We start from the raw sequence: 6,088 nt of genomic DNA, 5'->3' as shown, positions 1-6,088 counted from the left end.
AGTACTTTGAAAGACCCAAAGTGGTTCATCAACATGACTTGGTGTTTTTAAGACAGATTGTTGTAAAAACACTTTTTGTGGTTTCAGTGCATGTAAAAGGCAGCATCAAAACACAAAAACGGTGTTTCTCATGCAATTAATAGTTTAGAAATGCAAATGGTTTATAATCCTAAATATTGATTGATGATAAGGACCTATGGATAATATTTGTTAATAATATTGATACCTTTATTTTTTCCAATGCTTTATTTAGACAGATTAGAATCCGGAGGTGCAGTCAAATGGTACATTCTGTTGGAACTTTACCCACTCACCCACACAGCCACTCACCCACTCACCCACACACCCACTCACCCACACAGCCACTCACCCACACACCCACTCACCCACACAGCCACTCACCCACACAGCCACTCACCCACTCACCCACACAGCCACACACCCACTCACCCACACAGCCACTCACCCACACAGCCACACAGCCACTCACCCACACAGCCACACAGCCACTCACCCACTCACCCACACACCCACTCACCCACTCACCCACACAGCCACTCACCCACACAGCCACACACCCACTGACCCACACAGCCACTCACCCACACAGCCACTCACCCACACAGCCACTCACCCACTCACCCACACAGCCACTCACCCACTCACCCACACAGCCACACAGCCACACTGTAAGAAATTATTCGGGGGGGAATTGACCCCCCCCCAAAAAATACAGTGCCTTGCGAAAGTATTCGGCCCCCTTGAACTTTGCGACCTTTTGCCACATTTCAGGCTTCAAACATAAAGATATAAAACTGTATTTTTTTGTGAAGAATCAACAACAAGTGGGACACAATCATGAAGTGGAACAACATTTATTGGATATTTCAAACTTTTTTAACAAATCAAAAACTGAAAAATTGGGTGTGCAAAATTATTCAGCCCCTTTACTTTCAGTGCAGCAAACTCTCTCCAGAAGTTCAGTGAGGATCTCTGAATGATCCAATGTTGACCTAAATGAATAATGATGATAAATACAATCCACCTGTGTGTAATCAAGTCTCCGTATAAATGCACCTGCACTGTGATAGTCTCAGAGGTCCGTTAAAAGCGCAGAGAGCATCATGAAGAACAAGGAACACACCAGGCAGGTCCGAGATACTGTTGTGAAGAAGTTTAAAGCCGGATTTGGATACAAAAAGATTTCCCAAGCTTTAAACATCCCAAGGAGCACTGTGCAAGCGATAATATTGAAATGGAAGGAGTATCAGACCACTGCAAATCTACCAAGACCTGGCCGTCCCTCTAAACTTTCAGCTCATACAAGGAGAAGACTGATCAGAGATGCAGCCAAGAGGCCCATGATCACTCTGGATGAACTGCAGAGATCTACAGCTGAGGTAGGAGACTCTGTCCATAGGACACAATCAGTCGTATATTGCACAAATCTGGCCTTTATGGAAGAGTGGCAAGAAGAAAGCCATTTCTTAAAGATATCCATAAAAAGTGTTGTTTAAAGTTTGCCACAAGCCACCTGGGAGACACACCAAACATGTGGAAGAAGGTGCTCTGGTCAGATGAAACCAAAATTGAACTTTTTTGGCAACAATGCAAAACGTTATGTTTGGCGTAAAAGCAACACAGCTCATCACCCTGAACACACCATCCCCACTGTCAAACATGGTGGTGGCAGCATCATGGTTTGGGCCTGCTTTTCTTCAGCAGGGACAGGGAAGATGGTTAAAATTGATGGGAAGATGGATGGAGCCAAATACAGGACCATTCTGGAAGAAAACCTGATGGAGTCTGCAAAAGACCTGAGACTAGGACAGAGATTTGTCTTCCAACAAGACAATGATCCAAAACATAAAGCAAAATCTACAATGGAATGGTTCAAAAATAAACATATCCAGGTGTTAGAATGGCCAAGTCAAAGTCCAGACCTGAATCCAATCGAGAATCTGTGGAAAGAACTGAAAACTGCTGTTCACAAATGCTCTCCATCCAACCTCACTGAGCTCGAGCTGTTTTGCAAGGAGGAATGGGAAAAAATGTCAGTCTCTCGATGTGCAAAACTGATATACCCCAAGCGACTTACAGCTGTAATCGCAGCAAAAGGTGGCGCTACAAAGTATTAACTTAAGGGGGCTGAATAATTTTGCACGCCCAATTTTTCAGTTTTTGATTTGTTAAAAAAGTTTGAAATATCCAATAAATGTCATTCCACTTCATGATTGTGTCCCACTTGTTGTTGATTCTTCACAAGAAAATACAGTTTTATATCTTTATGTTTGAAGCCTGAAATGTGGCAAAAGGTCGCAAAGTTCAAGGCACTGTACATATACTTCATAAAAATGTATGCAAGTTGTGCAGAGCCCAAAGAAAGGGGTTCAATTCTCCACTCCAACCCTTCAATCATCTGTTTCTCCCACCTATCTGTATCCTCTCTGTCATTTTCATAACTATTTACAATAAAAAGTGTAAATAGCTCAAAAATATATATTTTTAAATGTATGCAATCATATCATTGATTTGTTCATTTCATTTTAACAAATTAATGTAAGAATAAATCCAACCTAACATGTTGCTCAAAATGTCAGTATCTTTCATGACTAAAACCAAAGAGAGAAAATGAGTGATTGAACTCAGTAGAAGTCTGGTTTTAATCACGTTGTATTTTCTATGTTTCTTTTTTTTGACTTTATGATTTTTTCACACAATGATTTCTGCATGTTTGATGAAATCCCAGTATATTTCTATATTAGTATTGAGCTTGTGCCATGAAGTGTAATGGATCATGATATCTAAACCGTCAGGCAAATGGACGTTCACTGAAGACAGCACCCATTCCCACATATTATCAAATCAAATCAAATCAAATGTATTTATATAGCCCTTCGTACATCAGCTGATATCTCAAAGTGCTGTACAGAAACCCAGCCTAAAACCCCAAACATATTAATGGTGGAGATTATTAATGGTGGAGATGATTAATGGTGGAGATGATTAATGGTGGAGATGATTAATGGTGGAGATTATTAATGGGGGAGATTATTAATGGGGGAGATTATTAATGGGGGAGATTATTAATGGGGGAGATTATTAATGGGGGAGATTATTAATGGTGGAGATTATTAATGGGGGAGATTATTAATGGTGGAGATTATTAATGGGGGAGATTATTAATGGTGGAGATTATTAATGGGGGAGATTATTAATGATGGAGATGATTAATGGTGGAGATTATTAATGGTGGAGGCAAGTGTAGAATCCCACATTTTTGCAGTTCAACCTCCAGTTACTGCTGGTGATTTGGACACTGTGCTTGACAATGCCTGCCCAAAACGGTGTATAAAAGGCAAATGATCAAATACATAACAATGTTAAACATTAAGGCACTTCAGACAAAGGGATCTAATTCTGTACTAGACAGGATTCAAAACATCAGAATGGAGTTTAGAAGCTTTAAATAGAGGAAATGACACCAAAAGAGAAGGGATCTAATTCTGTACTAAACAGGACTCGAAACACCAACCTAGTGTTTTCAACCTTTTCTGTGAGGGCTCCCAGTCTCTGGCAAGGTGTTGCACAGCACTTGATTAAGTGGTGTTACAACACACCGTGTCATGTTTCAAAATATCTCAGGATGATGTGTTTCAACACTCCAGCAAAGTTAAGGTTTCGTCTCCTTCAAGTTGGTGGCAGCTCAGTTACCACAAGTTTTGGCATTACAACGTACTTCATTTTAACAGTGTTGATTGATAAATGAAGGTCACTAATTAGTAAGGAACTCCCCTCACCTGCTTGTCTATGACTTAATTGAAAGGAAAAACCCAAAACATGCAGACATGAGTTTGACACTCCTGCAGCACAGTATTGTAGATGAGGTGAACCCTAGGTGCACTGGTCATCTTACACCATGATTTTAAAAAACAGGAACCGTTTAGCTGACTGGCATGTTTAGGCCAGTAATGGGACTTTACCTCTCAATACCATCATGCACATTTACGTAGACACTCTTGTCCAGAACGGCTTACAGTTGTGAGTGCAAACATTTTAAAAACTTTTTTTGTGCCCCACTCTACCAACTGAGCTGCACGGAACACATACATGATAATGTTGTGAGGTCACCATAAAGACTGTATTGTGAACACAGTTAACCCCACAAGGCCTCATACTCTGACAAGACTTGTTTCATTTCTGTTCTTTTTTTCTCTTATAGCAACCTGACAATCTGCATTGTCTCCGGGTCTCTCTTGAAAAAATAGATGTGTTTTATATCAACGAGAGTAACCTGGTTAAATAAAGGTGAAATAAGTGTTAATCCTTCCATGGTGCTGCTTGTATAAGACACTGTTCTCTCACTGAATGTACTGGAACAGAACAGCAATGATGATTGGCATTGACTGGCTATTTAAAATGAGACTTTTTTATAAAATATGTGTTGTTGCTTCACATGTATTATTCAATAAATGTATATTTTCTGAACGGCGAATGATGAACTGTACATGAATTAGGATGAAGCTATGCATTATGTTTGGTTTAACTGCGTCTGAACTGCATATACAGTTAACCTGATTATTGAGCCTATATGTTTTTTCCCAACCAAAACATCAGTGACATTTAAGACACTCAGAGAGGGAAGCACCTGTTCCCCTACAAGACCATGCTCCCCCATGCTCAACGTTTCAACGTCCCACTGAATCCAGGAAATGAGCCATTTCAGTTCAAAACAGTGATCCAAAACTTAGACCACGTGGTACTTCTCTGGTCTCAACCACTTCAGTCCCGTGGTATGAGGTGGACGTAGGTTGTTCCCGCCACCTCTCTGTGGTCTGTGAGTGGAACTAACTGTTGAAGCCTGACTCTGTGATAGCACGCTCACCCCCCACACACAGACAGACACGTGGATGGGGTTTTAGGTTGGTTTCTGTAGAAGCATTTTGTGACATCTGCTGATATAAAAAGGGCTTTATAAATACATGTGATTGGTATGTGCAAATTTATTTATATAGCCCTTCGTACATCAGCTGATATCTCAAAGTGCTGTACAGAAACCAACCTAAAACCCCAAACAGCAAGCAGTGCAGGTGTAGAAGCACCCACCAAGTGCTACACCTACAACAACACCCAGACTTTTTTGGCTGACCCCTGACACTGAGGAGGGGAGAATGTGTAGAGCTACACCTACAGCAGACTGTGTGGCTGACCCCTGACACTGAGGAGGATGTGTAGACTTATACCGACAGTAAACTGTGTGGCTGACCCCTGACCTCTGACACTGAGGAGGATGTGTAGAAGAAGAGAAAAACAATACCTGAAAAGATTTTGAGCAGAAAACTTGCCATTAACATTTATTTTTCATCCCCCTCATCATAAGGCAATCAATAAAGTCTAGCTGGGGTGTGTGTGCGTGTTTGTGTGTGTGTGTTCGTAATATACAAGCACCATGACAGGGGTAGGGGTATCAGGGGGGACAACTTCCTCCTGTTATTCTCATGTCTGATGTCAGTGACATTCTCGGTCTGATGTCTCAATTCCCTGTTCTGCTCTCAGGAGGAAGTTGGATATTTCACATACTTCTACAGGTAAACGAGTATGTGTCTGAAGAATGTGCTTAACTGACATCAGAGGACCAAGATTAGAGATCTGAAAACGATATAAATACAGGTGGACCACCTTAAAGTTGCTTATATTAGAACCACCACTACAGAGTTAACCGCTGTAGGGGGTACTTAAAGGGTTAATTACCAGAAGCGGATCTAGAGTGCCCTCTAGTGGATATATAGTATATAGCGCACAATTAGCTAAACCTCCCACTGCTGTTATCTTGTTTCGGACTGATAATGTTACGAACGGGTTCAATCCAAATGTATTCATCTAGTTTCAACATGAGACCATGACCTGCTGCTCGGTCTCAGGTTAAGAGGCAGGGTATGACCACTAAAATATGTAGGTCCCACATAAAACCTGGTATAGCCTTTAAGGCATAATGAAGCCCTATAGATGCTTCATAAGTCCTCCATAAGTCAATGTGATGCTATATAAACGGGTAGAAAAAAGGTTATGCCACATTTGGTAAAGAACC

The sequence above is a fragment of the Oncorhynchus kisutch genome, unplaced genomic scaffold (genome assembly GCF_002021735.2).
Source record: "Oncorhynchus kisutch isolate 150728-3 unplaced genomic scaffold, Okis_V2 scaffold930, whole genome shotgun sequence".
NCBI classification, from domain to species: domain Eukaryota; kingdom Metazoa; phylum Chordata; class Actinopteri; order Salmoniformes; family Salmonidae; genus Oncorhynchus; species Oncorhynchus kisutch.
Note: the sequence above shows the minus strand (reverse complement) of the source record.